Source organism: Aulonocara stuartgranti, assembly GCF_965226115.1.
Source record: "Aulonocara stuartgranti genome assembly, chromosome: 7".
Classification (NCBI taxonomy): Eukaryota; Metazoa; Chordata; class Actinopteri; order Cichliformes; family Cichlidae; genus Aulonocara; species Aulonocara stuartgranti.
The window spans coordinates 59,583,787-59,601,708 of NC_138945.1; the positions used below are offsets into that span (position 1 = coordinate 59,583,787).

Consider the following 17,922-nt stretch of genomic DNA (forward strand, 5'->3'; position numbering starts at 1 on the left):
TGCATGAGTCACGACCACACTTAAATATACTGATCACATTTTTTGTCAGCTTTTTAAGATTCAACCACAAAAATATTAGTGCCAGAGCTAAATACATGAAATTTTTTTATCTAGGCTTTGAAATTATGCCATGAGAGATTTCCTTTTCTTTCTTTCTTTTTTAACCAGCTGATCAATTTAGCTTGACTTTAGAAATAAGGAACATCTATCGTAGCTCTGTTCAAAAGTACTAACAGTTTCTCTCTGTAAATCTTACTAGTTAGCGTTGTTTCTTTAATTAGCTCAAAAAAGATTTATCCATCCATTTATCATGCAGTCCAAAAAGTTTAAACAAGGCAGCTTGTGTGTCATATTTTTAATTTAAAGCGATAGATACGGTTTTCATACTGCAGCAACACATCTTGCAGTCTGGTTTGTGCTTAATTTGGTTTTCAATGGACAATGACCAGAAAACACAGCCTGAGGCTATGTAAGGAGATTAAAGAAGTGCTGCATTAGATCCCCTGACCCCCACAATCACCTTACCTAAATCCAGCTGAGATGGTTTAGATGTAGGAAAAAGCAGGCAGCAAGTGCTCAGCATATGTGGAGATAAACTTCTCCAAAGCTGAAGTGCTGCTGGTAACAATCCCCGGAGCTGCTTGAGAGAATGCCAAGAGTGTGCAGAGCTGTAATCAAAGTAAAATGTGGCTGAAATTTAAGACATATATTTGTTTTGTTTACACTTTCTTTACTACTGTTTGACTACTATTTGTGTTATTTCATAATTTTGATGCCTTGAGAATTGTTCTGCAGTACAAGAGTGAAAAATAAATAAAAAACCCTTGAATAACTGGGTGTTTTCCATAATTCTGAATGATACTTCACTATGTGACTCAGTGCAGAAAAAGGATCTGTGTTTTTATTTTTTTTTTAACCTTATTTTGGACAAGTGAATTGATGCGTGCTTTCTCAGAACTGCACAAGACCTGACGGTAATGGAGACATTATCAAAACAATCTGCTCCAAAAGCACATAATGTATATATTTTCTGTATAGTAAAGAAGTAGGATGAAAGGAAGGTATGTCACATGCAGTGACACGGTACATTAACCATATCTACCCATTACAAAAGGCTACTCAAAGACAGCTTAAGGGGAAAGAACGAGAGGCAGACAGAGGGTTAGGGCGCTTCGTACACATAGTTAAAAACAGCAGGAGAATATGCATTTGCAGGCCTTCCTCTTTCATTTAGCCGATGTGTCAGTGGAACAGGTGTGGTGTATCAAGCTGCCTATGACTTAACATGAACACTATAATTACTCCCAGAGCCATTCTCTGTGAAAAACAAGCATATTTCCCTGTATTTTGGACCTGTATAGTGTGTGTGAAGGCAGGAAGCTAATCAACTGAAGTGCATTCCATATTATTATGATATATTACCACTGTATAGGCTAAATATGATCTTTCACACCAGTCAGTACAGGGAATTAATCTATTTCAACTCTAAATAATGACACATGCCACAGGGCCTAGGATGGGTTGTTTTCTTCTTTGCTGACAGCCTGTGTTCTTCTGTTTTGCCCTAAGGGATTGTGGGATTGAAGAAATCTGCTCTACTTTTACTGTGAATTCTAAAGGTGAATACTGTCTCTCATGAGACTACAATATGCTTGGGTAATGATTTTAAAGGATTAGATGACAGTATTTTTGCATCTTCATACAACAGCGACCTCATCCAAATTTTAGTCGTAAAATGCAATTAAAAAATGCAAGAAATTACCCCCCAAAAAATGCACGAATCATTGACATTTAAATTGGAAGCAGCCCTTTTGAAAGTAAATCAAAAGTAAGTGAATAAAAGAGTGTGCTGACAAGGGGAAGAAAATATGAAACATTTTTCCCCTAGATTCCCTGTTCTGTCAGAGGAAGAGAATGGTGTGAAGCTGGGAGAATATCAGCTTCCTATAGTGCATCTAGCTGTCAATCAAAACATTGCCACTAATTGGATGGTGCCATGCTGTAACCTTGGAAACAAAGGGTCATATCACATTCACAAATCACAGGAATGAAGGTCATGGAACAATAATAGTTTGAGCAAGAAGTATTTTTCCTGATACTTTATATCTGTCACTATGAGGTCTACTATCAAAATAGGTCCGAATTTCAGTAAGACCAAACCTAACCAGCAGTTACCTGGCAACACAAATGCTCTATGCTACTCATTTTGCTATTTTACAAGGATTTGACAAGATCTTGTAGACGCAATCCTAAAAATTAAGGGATTTAAACAGACCTAGATTCCAAAATAAGCTCAAGCAATGACTGCTTTAAGCATGCACAGACACACATGCAGGTGACCTCACACTAGACACCCAATGATTGATTACTACCCTTGGGCTATCCCTCTATCTGAACTTCCTGGTTTTTAAGTCTTGCTTCCTACAGGGGTCATTGTTTTTTGTGATGTGATTAGCTAACAAGAGTGAGGTCATGATTCATGCTCTGGTCTTCCAAGGGGTTAGACCACAGAGTAGAGACAGTTTCTGAGGTGGTCTGACTGAAGGGGTGAAGGGGGCAAAAGGTGGGGTAGGGTTGGGATAGGTGGAGGAAATTTACCCATGTTTGCAAGGGTTTATGTTTAGGCTATAGGGTGGATTTTTACACGTTTCCAGTTTTATATTCTATCTGTCTTCTGATCTTATTGGTAAATTAGGAGATATAAAACAACTCATTTAACTCTTAGCAGAAGGTTATTTGTTATTTAAACTAAATAGGTTTATCCTAATCGATAGACATATGCTTAAAGTTACCGTACTTTAAACATATGTGTATACCATACCATACCAGTCCCCTTGCTTTCTAATTTCTTAATATTTGAGAAACAATTAAAGTCACTTAGCTTCTGTCTCCAAATAAACATATAGAACCCAAAGTCTATTGTCCTTCGGTCTTACTCTTTTCTGTCTGCATATCTCACCCTTGAAACCCAGTGCCTTCATGTGACCCTTTTAGCTTTCTAATCGAGTTTCTTCTTTTAACAGCCATATGGTATTGGTTTCAGTTCCGCTGCTCCAATATAATGAGCTATACCCTGTGGAAAAAAATAAAACCCTTTAGATTTATTTAACAGTCTCCTTACGAATTCTAAGAAATGACCCTGTGATTTGAAAGGTTAAAAATTTATTGCAAGCTAGCACAAACTCAGCTAACGACCATTACTGCAGATGAAAAGCAGATAAGGCGTCTCATTTTCCAAACTTTATCACTGTGTTACCCTTTCTCTACTCTCCTCCTACTTCTCTCCTGTCTGTTTATTGCTGGTTTTACTCTTTATGGGCGTCAAAGTCAGGGAGTGTACTGTCACTGACTGTCAAAGTGTTAGAAAAATTCACAAAGAGGATCCAGTTAAAACAAAAGACATTACAGAATTTGCTAGTGGAATTCAGGTTGAATTCATCCGTTGAAGTGGTAAGGATTTAGCTGTTCAGGTTTATTCACACAAAGTATGTTTTTCCACACAGTACTCCATCTGTGTTCATGCAATGAACCGTTAGAGATTATTGTTGCATGACACAATTTGCTGTTACCAGTCTGTGACGGTGTGAAAGAGGGAGGTGTGCTGACATAGAGCAATAGGGGACTGGTACCAGTGAGTGAAATTCCATATTTGCAGCACTGGGCTGCCACTGTTATCTGTCCCATACGCAGTTATATGCACAGCAGCTCAACGGCTACAAGCTGCTTCCTGTTTCACCACCAACACCCTGCAGGTTAATGAGCACTGCCACCACTCCTAGCATATATCTCTGGCTTGTCCCATTGCCACTTCCAAATCACAGTGAGTCATTGTGCCGATCGCTCCTCATTTCCTCTCCAGTGACGGCGTGAGCTGTGTGGTAGCAGGCAGAGTGCAGGATCCAGCAGCCTTCAACGCTCATAGGCTTAATGAAGGTGAGGGTGTTTTTATGGCACATTCTGACCTGTTCAGTCAGGTGGCACATTAGGCACTCTCTGAGGGCCTTATTACAAATGTCTTTACACAAATGCTTACAGATGCACGCGCGTGCGCGCGCACACACACACACACACACACACACACACACACACACACACACACACACACACACACACACACACACACACACAGAAAACCAGTAATTACTCATACGTCTGGCAACCTTCCACCCAACACTTCATGTGCCTCTATGCTGTGCCCCCACTGAACTGCTTTATAAGTGGCTTGACTTTTATTGATACTCCTAACTGCTGAAAATTGTTTCCAATTAGACAAAATTGGTCAGTTAAAATAGTGGAAGTAACTTAGTTACTGAGTCACCCCAGCATAGATTGTGACTGTATTAGAAATGGACTCCTTGGTAATGATAAAGAGGCACCACCATTATCAGAACGTGGTGGTAATTGCTTAACTGCTCCTAATTGCTTTAAATTGTTTTTAGATACTGTAATAGAGTGATTTATGGATGCCAGCAGGCTAGCCAACACCAGTTATTGACACTCGGGTTCCCCAAAATGAATTAAAATCACACCTGAGATACACTTTTGGGAATTGGGAAGTTCACGCTTCACTGGCATACATATTCTCATCAATGAGTTCCTCTGAAAGTCGTGTAAATGCATTCCATTGTTATAATGAATAGGTGTGGAACACAAGCATTATAATGACTGTCTAAACAGAGAAGTCAGCCGTGCAGTAAAGAAGATTATAAATAACAGCAGAGTTGATGGTGTATCGGTAATATGATCATATGGTTAAAGTTGGTCCGAATTATGTTGGCTTGTCTCTTCAAAGTTCCAGTGAAGGGAAGGGAAGGAATTCTGGTTTCTGGCATTTCTTTAAGAGGAGTCAATAAAAGGCATTGCTGATAAAAAAAAAAAAGATTTTTTAAAAAGAAAAAAGGAGGGAGGAAAGTTGCGTGTAGTAGTTGTTAAAATCAGTGGAAGGTCTGAGGAATGAGGTGAATCCATCTCTGTTTCTGTTTCGTGCTTTTCCTCCTTTGTCTGCCCCTCTCTCATGCTCATCCTGAAGCCATCTCAAGACAAAAACAGTGATTTAAAATGACTCATTTGGGGAATGCAGAGAGCTAACAGGCTGAAAACTGAAAAGTCGCAATGCAACCTCACTTACCACACACCTTATAATAGTGTTTAGTATCATGTTTACTAAACAGGCTACACAAATACAGTAAACATAAAAAAAAATGTATTGAGTATGTAGACAGATGACTCTTCCATGGAACCTCCCTAAATTCAAGAAATATTATTTTATTGCATTCCAAATGTTTTCTCTAGGATTTTTACATCCATTTGTAGGGTATTTGTTCACTAAACCCAGGCCTACATCTGTTTACTCTGGCATGTCAAACATCGACTCTATCTTTATAGGGACCCAGTCTCAGTGTTTATGAATGTGGGCCTCAGGGGACAAGGCCCTCACTGAGTGAACTGTGATGTTTGATAAGCTGTGAGAACTCTGAAGTAAATCCAGGGCCACAGGCATTGCTGTTTCTCTATCTGCTGCTCCCTCCACCCTCTCCTTCCCCTTGGAGTTTCTGTATCTTTAATTGCCCGAAAGGAGAGATCGGAATCACATGTGGCAAGAATGGGGAAAATGAATATTAGAGAGAATGATCTAAGAAAACCGCTTTCTACAATAGCCTAACAGGAAGTAAACTTCACATGCTTCCTATCTCCACTTCCCCTTGTCTGCCTGTGCCTGATCCCATCATCTGACTCTTTTTGATAGCTTCTGTAAACTCAGTAAAACAACAGTATTTAATGAGATTACGTTTATTAAGTGAAAGCCTTGCATATTGTATGTTGCCTCTGGTTCTTATTTGATTGATTAACGTTGAGTTTACTGAATATAACAATAACACAAGGGTTTGTCAGTCTTTTAAGTTTGAAAGCTATCTGTTCATTATTATGTGTGTTAAGGTAAGCAGTACTGGGATCAGTAATTTAAACCACTCGTGTGTTTAAACCATTACTGTATGCTTGGGATTTATTTTACAAAATACAAACAGCTGATCGGGGGAGGAGAGGTCTGCCTGATAAAAAGACACAGAACACAGCTGTGCCATATCTCACAGCTGCATACGTCAAGGCTACACTCAAACTACACAGGGGACAACGTTGTTAAGTATGCTTTGTTCAAAGGCTTGCAGACCATCTGAGGCTGCACGTCAGCCTCCTGCCCTGAAGGTGTAATTTACACTATATCCTTCCAAGTCTCTCTCTCTGTCTTCTCCTCCTCCTTAGTGGAGTGTTGTTGTCTGATCAGATGAGTTCTCCAGATGTTTTTTTCACTAGAAAGGAATGCAAAGGCCTATCAAGATCTCAGACTTCAGCTCGACTATTTAGTCTGGATGCAATGCCAAATAAAAATGACGTCTTTAGAGTTTGGCTCAATTTCACTGAAACGACATGTTAAGGTGACAAAGAAGCATTGTTAGGGTTTTTAAAAACCCCCAAATGTAGCGACTGTTCTGTAGAATATTAAGTTCAAAGTTATTATGGAGAAATCAAGTTGGGACTTTTGTCAAAGTTGATTCTGCTGATGAATTTCCTTTGAATAACATTCATTTTTACAAGTCATTGCAAGATGACAGCCATTCATTTCCTAGGACAGTCACTCCTTTCCTAATCGGTACTTTGCACCTCTCTCCTCCACAGAAGAGATAAATGTTTGGGAGAAAGTGCTGTTGATATTGGCAGCTCTAGAATTTACACTGAACTACACCATTTTTGAAGTACCTGAGCAAGTTGTGGATTCCTTTTGGTTATTTCATGCAAAAATAACCTCAGTTTACTTCTTGTTCACAGTGTAATATCGTGTAATAAAGAAAGAAAGGAAGGAATAAAGCAAATACATTACAATGGTGTACTTTGTACACATTATACATTACCCAATTTAGAAATTAAAGTAACTCATAACACTATTTTATATATTAAAGTATTTATTTTACAACATATAATGTATTTGTATAGCCATAATGTGGAACAAATTGTGCTTCAGTTCTGTCCTTATTTTGAAATATGCTCTTCTGTACTTTTTCTTTAGTAAAATACCTCTCAGTGTCTCAAATGTTCTCCCCCGTGCTCTTCTCCCAGCCGCCATACAGCCCACCTGTTTCTACTTTCAGGTCACTTCACTCCTACTGCAGAGACTGTCGCGCTGTCAACCACAAAGTTGCATGTTCCTGTTAAAAATAAACAAATAATCCCACGCTTAGACACTTGCCAATCACTAACAAATTCAGAACACAAAATAAACAGAGTGCAGACGGGAAAAAACAAACTAATTTCCTCTGTGTACTCACTTTCTGCCTCTGAAGGTATGTTTTTGCTACAGTTTTCAGTCTAATGGGCCTACTTGTTTGTGCGTTTGGAAAACGGTTTTAAATGGACTGTGGGTTTATTGTTTGTTCTACACGCTGATATTTGAAGCTGTGACTGTTTGACTCTTAGCTAGTCAGAAAAATTCATTCTTGTGGTATTTTACTGGGGTGAGTGTGCATATGTGCGTGTGGTCTATGTATTATCTGTGTTGTGAGGACCTAAATCTGTTTACTAATCAAATCACATTATGGTGATTGGACTTCAAAAAGCGAGTCTCCATAACGATGATGTGTCGTAAGTCTTTGTAATGTCGTCTAAAGTCATGGATACATAACTCTGTGTGTGTTCTTGGATTACTCATGATATAGATCCGTTTACACAGTCACACAGTGGGAACAAAGACAAGTTACAAAAAGGAAAAGAAAAACAGTTCCTTTGAAATCTAATGCAGTGAAAACGTTTCCCTGAACTTTTTAAAAATACTATTGAGTTATTCAAAGGAGCTTGCAAAGAAAAGCGTCTGGACTTCTTTAAGTTGCTTGAAGACGTTTCACCTCTCATCCGAGAAGCTTCTTCAGTTCTAAGGTCAAACATCCAGACGCTTTTCTTTGCAAGCTCCTTTGACTACGATGACCTGGATGACTGAGAACCTTCACAGACTATTGAGTTATGATAAACATCTATTAGAGTGAATGGAATATATTTCAGAGAAAATAGTTTATAGGGCCTAAGTTCATGGTCGCGGTAAAAAGAAAGTGCACCGTCTTTTAATTCTTAAGTTTTACATATTAGGACACAGTAAAGAGAAAATAAATTCTGGACTCTACCAGGTCTTATAATGTAAATACAATTTCAAATGAACAACATGATACATGGTGTTACGTGCCAAGAGATGTGGCTTTGCTTTTGTGTTCTTTTTATCTAACAGGTGTCAAGCCTCCACCTATTGGCCAGTTCAAAGTTGATTGGCATGTATCTATTGGCTGGTCTGGGCACAGTTGGCCAATCACACTCCAAGGATCACTACAAATGAGCAGCTTCCTGACCAGCTGGGGGTGGCTGGCTTCTGCTATGACAAACATTTGTGAACAGGCGTCTTTGTATTATGTGTGGTGGGAGGCTGGACAGGTAAGCTGGGGTACCCTATACACTGGTTGCAGGTTTTAAACTGTTAGACACACTAGGTTATGCGGTTGATGCCACTTATGTATGTTTTCACTGACCTTTTGTCGAGCAGCTAGGTAGGCCTTTTGTTTTGCATTTTTCTTTTAGTTAGGCCCTGGGAGCTCTCGACCTCTTTTTGTTTTATTACTTTCTTTGATTTGGTTCAACCGCCCAGTCCTCCTCCCCCACCTTTTTTCTTTTGTTAAGTTTGACTATCAAGGCAAGCAACCAATAAATCCTACCTGATCCTTAACTGTTCTGTTGTCTTCCTCCTTCATTGATGGTGGTTGTCCAGTGTTGCTGTCTCCTTCCTACCTTTGCCTCCACCATGGTGGGGGGGGATGTAACGCATGTTTTTTTAAAAAATTTTTTTATATATATTATTATTTAGCAAAAACTCAGCAAACATGTAGAATCAGTGTGTTAAAACACCCTTACTGCATCCATAGGCATTAAAAGGGTAAGTAACAGCCTCTTGTGCCTCAAATGCACTTGATTACCTGATGATCAGGAAATTATGGCATCTAGGGTTGTGCGACATGATCAAAGTCTCATATCCCGATATAAGACTATTCTCATCCTGATAACAATATATATCACAAAATAGTGCATCTTCTGTAAATGTCAGGCAACTCAACTTGTATGAAGTGTTTTCAGCTGGGCGTCGGGTACCTGGAGTTGAGTGTTTTGAACGATGCATGAAACTATATATTTTTAGATATAAGTTGTAACGGCCCCCATTTTCTTTGTGAGTATTTATTACATGGCGTGCTGCGTGGAAAAGACTGTTCTAAAGTTTGAGTTTAAGGTTTATTTTGAGCATCTGACGGCTTTTTCTTTTGCTTCTCATCCGTAAACTCTCTCCACACACTTTCACGTGATTCTTGCATAGGTGCTCGAAGAGGTTTGTTGTGTTTGAGTCTGTGGTGGGGACTGGTTTGCGGCATAATTTGCATGTTTTCTGGTCTGTGTCAGACATTTCATAACCAAAGTATGTCCAGGCTACAGAGGTAGCCCCTCGTTTAGGAATTTCTTTTGACTGGTCCTTTTTTGAGCTACCTAGTTCTGCCTCATCTTTACTGGCCGTGATTGTATTCTGTTCAATGCATGGTCGCCATCCAAACGATGAAAAAATATTGCCATAAACAGTGTATTTTGCGACACCACAAAACAAACGATAGCGTATAATATGAAACGATAGATGTTTTATTTTCATGATCCAATATATTTTGTCATATGATGAAAAGTAGAAGTTTTGGCAGTGTGTTCATCAACACCAACAAACCATCTTAAAGAAGTACTTGTTGCTGGTCCTCAATCTGGGAAGAATTATAGGGCCATTTCCAAACATTTTGAAGTGAGAAAGATTATTCACATGGCTGTCCTAGTAAATTCCCCCAGAAGTCAGACCGTGCAATATTCAGAGAAACTGCAAAAAAAAACTCAAGTTGCATCAGGCGTCCGTTAGATTCAACAAGTATGACTTCTCTTTCCAAGCGAAAACCTCTTCTCTCTAAAAAGAACATTCCAGCACAGCTTAGGTTTGCAAAGATGGATCTGAACAAACCGCAAGACTTTTGGAACAATGTCTTCTGGACAGACAAGGCCAAATAGATGTTTAGAGAAAACCAAACACAGCACAAACACCTCATACCAGCTGTCAAGAAAATGGTGGAGGGGCGATGATTTTGGCTTATTTTGCAGCCACAAGACCTGGGCACCTTGCAGTTATCGAGTCGACCCTGAACTCATCAGTATACCATATCAAGTATTCTAGAGTCAAAAATTTGACCCAAACTGGGTCATACAACTCACAGTAATCCCAAGCATACCAGCAAATCTGCAAAAGAATGGCTGAAAAACAAAATCAAAGTGCTATCAAACATGTGAAAAATATTCCTCACCCGAGAAGTGCTTTTTGAATGCAGCATTAACCTTAACTCCTTCTCTAGCGCTCCAATTTTGATAATAAGTCGCACCTGCACCTCATTGTTCAGGCTCTCTTGGCTTTTTGGATTTATTCTGATTGCAGTGGTTGTTATGGATGTATTGAAATAGATTCTGTATGTTGAAAATAGATTTGGTGTGTTTAGAAAACCTCTTTCTTATCCTAGTGTTTGTTGACTGTTTGATGGCTGTATTTGGCTGCCCAGTGCCTGATGATGGTGATTAGAAACACAGCATTAAGATCGCAGACCAGACTTTGGATAACAACCATAATGTTTTTTCGCTTTGTATTTTAATTCGGTCTTTCTTTAATTTGTTTCTCATTTTTTTTTTCTTTTAGTTGGTGTAGATTCAAGATTCAAAGTGTTTATTGTCATGTGTACAGAAGAAATAGCATTTCTCTGTGCAATGAAATTCTTCCTTTGCTGTCCATACACAAATGCCAAGTTAGGTAGGGTTGAAGGAAAAAGATAAATAAGGATTAAAAATAAGACAAGATATTAAGATAAGGTAAAAATGAGGATTAAAAATAGTGAAAGATAAATAAGTACAAAAATAAGCAAATGAAGACAAGTGACTTGTCAATGTAGGGACATCTTGTTAGGAGGCTTGTTAGGTGAGGTTCTCTCCCCACACTTACACATGTGAATGGAAGAGGTTGGGACACAAGAAAATGCAGTGAGACACATCTGACAAGGACTTAGTGGCACCGTAGTTTGCCTCCCAGATAGTTGTATAGATTTATTTATTGGAGCTGATATTTTATTTAATCTATTTACTTTTTAAAATAAATAAATGTATTCTAGAATAATATCTAATATCTTTTTTTTGGTTTTAACTTGTTTGTTTATTTATTTATTTGCAGCTCCAGGCTTGTTTTTAACTTATTGTCAGATAAAGAATTGAAAGTAACGTGTTACACCTGTTCCCTGCCTGTGAGCTTTTACTACCAACTGATTATGTAACAAAGTCATTAGATTAATAATTCCTGAGGTGCAATTCCTCAAGTGGCATTGTCGGTTCTCTTTCTTTTTTTACTGCCCTGGCCACATACTGAATCCTGGAGTATACTTAGTTTTTCACACAATGTATCAGAATTTTAACTTAGCTTTTGTTTCATAATGACATGGTGTACTACATCATGTCATGAGATTTTGTTTTAATAACTTCAGAATCTGGTGTGGCCCATATTTCTCATTTTTGACTATGTTCTGATATGTGAAACCCCGAGTTAAGAGGGTGTGCTTTCTTTTTAACTACATTGCAGTGATGCAGCTACATAGAAACACCCATGATGAGTAACACACGTTTGTAATGTGATACAGCAGCCGCGATATCTCGATGGATTCCTAACATTGAAGTATCGTGAGCTATCGGAATGCTTGCCATAGTGTTTGTGTCCACCCATCCACAAATCATTGACACAGAAGTAGTAAGTAAGCCTCTTTGTATATGTAGAAGAGTAATAGACGTGAAAAGGAATGATGCAGATTACCATTCACAAACAACTTTATTTAAAGAAGCCTTAGCCTTATATGACCGTCTCTGGGGAAAAGATTGAGTCTGATGTGTTTCTGTATAGTTCAATTTTCTTAGGCTATTCAAATCCTTAAATGGCTTGTTGACATGTCTAGTTGAGATCTAATTAATGATCCTTATCCCTAATCATCAATAAGTAACAATTGTTGACAATTAACTCTGCTCCAGTTGTTTAAGAGCACCACAAGCCTGGTGGCAGTTCTTGTAATCAAGATTAGTTAATCAGTTCAGGTCTATTGGAAGTAAATCTTGGAGGCCTCCGTGTGTGTCCGAAGTAAAATAGGAGCTGCTTGTGTTGACAGGCCTGAATAACTGCCCTATTGCTGTAGATCTTCACGATTAGTGTTAGAAATTACTCACAGACTGCATTACATTCTGACAAACACTGTGTGTGTGACTGTGCACACGACCCTCTCGCCAACGAATACCACAAGTATGCAAGAAAAAGCCATTTCCTTCTCTAAAAACAAGTAAGGATTGTGAATCTAATAATGGAACTTTAATGTCACAGTTTTTAGCACATTCGCCTCATTTGACTTACCAGAGAACTTAGCCTTCAATCTTACACCAGCAGTTTCTTTTTGTGCTTTAGCAAAACCTTTAAGAAAGAATAAAAATATATAACCCACACTAAAATGTGACATATTGGCCATGTACATATCCCAAACACACACTTTTCCAATGAAAGTGTTTCCACTTTTAAAGACTGGTGATTTTGCATTCTTGTAGACACATTTATGCAAATTGTTCTTCAAATAACCACCTTTCTCCTCCATTGCCCACAATCTTCTGTTTACATTTTGGCATTAGATTCTTTTTCAGGATGATGTTCACTGTTCAATGAAGAGATCGGATGAGATGGCTGCAGCTTTCCACCTCATCCAGATTGAACATCTGATGCCCCATTAAGAAGCATCAATTAGAGGTAAAACCTTTATACACAACTTCTTATCCTGTAGACTTAAGTGGACATTCTACAAGCTAGAATATGCTAGCTCCAGCTTGTATAAAGTGCTCTACTCATAATATTAATTGGAACAATGTATAACGCTCTGGGGTGTTTGTTTCTTTTAAATAACTCAGCCAGTTTTTAGGAAACTTTCCCACAATTTGTTAAACTGTCCACTAAAATCATGTTCTGGTACTGAAATCACCGTCAGCATCCCTCAGATTTTAAATTGTTTGAACATTGTTTAAAATCCCACAAAGGGTCTCGAGTTACTTAACATATGTGCTTCTGTTGCTAATAGGTTAAGCTGCCAATCGTGCACCACAACGTCTCCAATTTGAATCTGAGCAGGTATTATTGTTGTCTCTCTCCTGCAATTTGAGCAATTTCTATACTATGTTTAAATAACAGGATATAATGGTCCAGTACGTGATAAATAAACAAACATTTGGGTGTTTTTGGAGACAAATATATGTGCTTTGAGTTTGTGAAATGTAGTAATGTAAAGCGCTTTGGGTGCCTTGAAAAGCGCTATATAAATCCAATCCATTATTATTATTATTATTATTATTATTAATGTATTCCAGTATGAGGCTAAACTCTTATGTCACTCAACCCAAATCCCAGGGAAAATCCCAAGGAAATCAATCAATTTGTGCAAGTATTTTACTCGATTCCTCACACACGCAGGCACACACAGTTGTTTCAGTCACTTCACACATGAACTTACATTAATTTCCCAATCATTTACCCCAACCATACCATATCGTCTAACCACATACTATCATCTCATCATATAACATATGTTCCAAACATTATCCTGACCTAAAAAACAAAAACAGGTTTACATTACAAGTATACACACACACACACACTTTTGACAAAGCTCTCTGGAGAATGGGCAGGGATCAAATGAACATTGGACAGTGTGCAACCTTATGTCGTCAGTACAAGTCATCACTAACTGCTTTCCACTTGTGTATGTGTATTTGCGTGAGTGTGCGCAAGAGAACGATATCCTGAGGAAGATCACACCCTGACACTAAACCTCCCAACAGTGCGGGCGGATACTCTTTTCACCTGTTGACCTTTAACCTAATCCTCTTGGGTAACTGGGACCCAGTCGAATTTGTTGAAGATACACACCCACCACTGGAAAAGTGATATGATCATCACAACCAAAAATCAATAACAAGCATTTTCATCTAAGTTTATGGGTGGGATATCCTGCAACTCTTTTTTCTTGCTCCAACATTACAGCTCTGTTCTTGAATAAATTCATTTTTTTGTGCATGTTTGGCTCTAACCCTTCCACAACTCACAAGAAGTGCAGATTTGGATTGACTCACGTCTGTGTGTACATGAATAGAGAGTGCCAAAGAAATCCATGTTTACTTCAAAATCAACTCCTCCATTCGTTGCACAGTCTTTTGTGACACACAGCCAAAATCTGCTGCCTGAACCAACATTCAGCTCTTGGTTCTTTCTGCTTGTTAGTAGATCAGGGAAACCCAGAGTACACACAAGTTTACAAAAATGAGCCGCATAGACTTTGACTGGACACAAATGGCTATATATATCAAAACACGGACAGTTTAACCATTTCCCCAGGGGATTACAACATATTTTCGTGATTAAATCGATGTGAGTTACTCCAATTTACTTGAAAACAATGTAAAATTAAATAATTAAACACAGGTAATCATCTATAAACTGGAATGTCATTGGTTTGATCCCCACCTCCTACTGTACAGCTTGTAGGTGGAAGTGCACTTAGCAAGATACTGAAATCAGGCTTGCCCCCAATGTATTCACTGGTGTGACAGATAAATTGATGCATGCTTAAAGAAAAAACGGGTGAGGGCATTATTGTAGAGTGAAGCACTGAGTGGTCAATAAGAGGAGAAAAGCACCACAGAAAAATGTGAGGCAGTCCTCAGTGGTTAGGTCAGTCCAATGAGCTGACTGCAATAATATTTTCAGCCATAGTTTTGCCACTAATAATTATAAAATACCACATGATCACTAACATGTTTTGCAGTAACACGAGCTGTGACTGGTGAGTCTATTCATGGTTATGAATGCTTTTCAGATCAGTTTTAAGCTGTTTTGATCATGCTATTAGCCGAAATACATAACCGTTAATAAGGCCCATCGTAACTCTAATATTCGGAGCACTTTCGGAGGGATGAAACTGAAGCTGTGGAGCGTCCAAAAGAACGGCGGTACAGATGCTGAGGGCCCCTCCCCTCCAGCAGCAGCAGCAGCAGCAGCACAACTGGGAGTTTGCCGTCTGTCTTTCGTACTGCCACAGACTACCCAGCCATCCAAAATACACACACGCAGTGCACGAAGAGTTCAAGAGCGCTTTTCAGTTTAACTAACGTTACAGGGAGTGGAAATATCTGCAGGAAGACCTCATTTTATCCATCCACTTTCCTTTTGGTCGGGTTGAAGTTGTGCCAAGTGTCATACTTTTGGTCGTTTTTTTGTGTGTGTGTTTGCAACGGACAACTTTCTGAGACACTGCTATTCATGTGGTGCACTTGCACGCGAGAAGAGACGAAGTCAGCGAGCGAGCAGGTGAGGAACACGCCATAATAATAACGAGGGTAATAATCTACACCAAGTTATAACCGTGTGTCAGGTGGACCACAGTAGAGTTTAAATTAATAAATTAATACTGCAGAGTTTTAAAGGGGGTTTAACGCTTTATGTGTATCTGTACATTTTATTAAGCTGGATTTACAAACTTAAACGTATTAATCAATATTTAAGTTTCTTTATTGTTTTCTTTTTCTTGATAGATCGTTTAAAGTACAGAGACTGTATATGGATATATGAGAAGTTGGTAAGAGGGAGAATTTTTGTCTTTGCACAGTGTTTGGGGAGGGGGTGGGAATTCTAAATGCCCCCAAACTGAATGTGACTATATGGACTTAAGCCAAGTACATGTCTACTGTCTGAATTAATCATACATACAGTAAAATGTTGACGTGGACACATTTACCTCATTGAGGTCATTTATTTGTGTTTGTGCATGTTAGTGGTTTACAGTCCAGCAGAAAAGAAAACAAGTAGTGATGTAGTTCTTTCTCACTGGTCCACTCTCCCCATATATTTTTTTAAAGGTTTACCTAACTTTGGACTGGGATCTGGTGGTTCTGAGAGAGGTAAACAAGGGAGGGAGGGAGGGGAGTTTGTACTTGTGTGGATGCATTGATTTCTCTGGCAGTGTTTCAGGGGTTTCGATCAGTATGACTGAGGTAAATAAATGACTTCTGCCTTGGGCGACAGAAAGACAAGACAGAAAATCTTGTCTGATTTTCTCCTTTAAACAGCGTCCAAACATTGCGTCATTGAGATGCTGTCAGGCATACCTAATACATACACACTGCAGTATACACACACATCCCCATGTTTACTTGGCCGGGAATGGGGAAGGCTCAAGACTGCTGTGGCTGTGATAGGAACCTTCCATGTGAAAAAATAAGTTACTATGTTGGACTGATTAAAGGGGTGTATTCCATTGTTTGCTATGCCAATCAATGCCCTTCCCATGCCGTGCTACAGTTGTGCCTCCTGTGTGCACTAATTCATTCCAGTTCTATGTGGCATGTCTGGACCAATCCAACATTTCTCTAAAACAACCACAGCATCAATATTGAGCTGTGTTTTAAATGGCCTACAGCAACACTTCTGAGCTCTGTCAGAAGTCAGTGCAGTCTCATGCTGAGGCTTTTTCCTGGACAGTGATGAAAACTAAAACCTTAAAGGGGTCTTTTGCAAAACTCAACAGGTTTCGGGTGGAAAGTGTTATTAAAACATACTTGTATGCTGCACACTAGTCTAGCCTAATATGGTTATGTTTGCAAAATCCCTCAGTGCTGACAGACAAAGCAACTGAGAAGACACATTTACTGCAGTGATGTTAGTATGTTTAGAGTGTCTACAACAGCTAGGTGCCAGTGACTTGCAGACAGACTGACTGGCTCGGTTTGGCTGTTTTTCTGTGGCCTCTCTGTGTCCCCACTCTGTAAATGAACTGTGCTTAGGCTCATATGGAGATAAACTGCATAACAGAGTCTTTCCAGCACTTACAAAGAACAATACAGTTGCTTCTCAAGTGTGTAGATGACAGTTTGGTCTTGAGAAGAGTTGTTGCGTAGCCTAGATGGGTGTACCCCTATATCCTCAGGCCATGAGGATACAAGTGGGTGCACTTACAAATGTCAGTCACTGTTTTCATGCCCTATATTGCTCCCATCTGCCTCCCTCAGGATGGTATTAGCTTACACGCACACATTTGTTCATACATGCAGGCACTCATACAGATTCTGAGTGGCTTTCCGGCGTCATGACCTGTTCTGTGTGAGTAGAGTTACTGGTTTTGTTGTCAATTATCGGCAAAACTACCTGCATGTTTATCTTCATCCAACCGTCTCAGTTACATGGTCTGTTCTCTCTTTTACATATTCCCTGGCTTTGTTTTCAGCTCATGTTTTTTAATTGCCATTTTCTCTGTTGACGAGTTAAACCATAGATCAAGTATCACTCCTTGCTGCTTCCTCCCAGCTTTCCATTAACCCTTGTGTGTGACAGGAGACCTGAGCTGGCTCTGTGACAACTGCATGTGGTTGTGAGGAGCTGTGAACCTTGTCTTCTATTGTTGAAGACCAACAGTAAACATAAAGTGAGTCTTTAATAACAGGTGCTGGGGCATATTATTTGGCTTTGGTGTATTTGGTTTCCATACCAGCAGCCTCCAGGAGTGTTCCCTTTCCAGTGTTTTGAGATACAGACAAAATGTAGACAGACAGGACCTCAGGGTTGGAATTTAATCCATCTTCTTTGGTATTCCCCACAGACGTACTCTTCACTTCCAGAACGGAAGGAATTCAACTGGAATGTCCTCTTGTCTAGGCATTTCCATTCACAGATTGCATGCATATTGGTTTAGAGCAAAGTGTAATTGTGGGTTT

General features: G+C 39.2%; 1 protein-coding gene and 1 long non-coding RNA gene across 7 annotated transcripts in view; one reads left to right on the forward strand and one right to left on the reverse strand.

Moving 5' to 3' along the window:
- Nucleotides 1–547: 547 nt before the first annotated feature.
- On the reverse strand, nt 548–10,450 carry LOC309710103. The gene is made up of 3 exons (XR_014277653.1): nt 10,410–10,450; nt 7,072–7,202; nt 548–668 (listed from the first exon to the last, which is right to left on the reverse strand). It is a non-coding gene; the product is annotated as an uncharacterized lncRNA (long non-coding RNA).
- Nucleotides 10,451–12,822: 2,372 nt separating this feature from the next.
- Nucleotides 12,823–17,922, forward strand: part of sema3d (sema domain, immunoglobulin domain (Ig), short basic domain, secreted, (semaphorin) 3D) — a 33,775-nt gene continuing 28,675 nt past the window's right edge. For 2 of the 6 annotated variants that reach the window (XM_082539320.1, XM_082539324.1), the window contains exon 1: nt 14,970–15,523. The gene's annotated coding sequence lies outside the window, so the exon portion shown is untranslated. Of the gene's footprint in view, nt 12,917–14,967; nt 15,524–15,747; nt 15,792–17,461; nt 17,634–17,922 lie in introns of those variants that run through there. The other 4 variants (XM_082539321.1, XM_082539323.1, XM_082539325.1 and 1 more) reach the window with 4 other exon arrangements.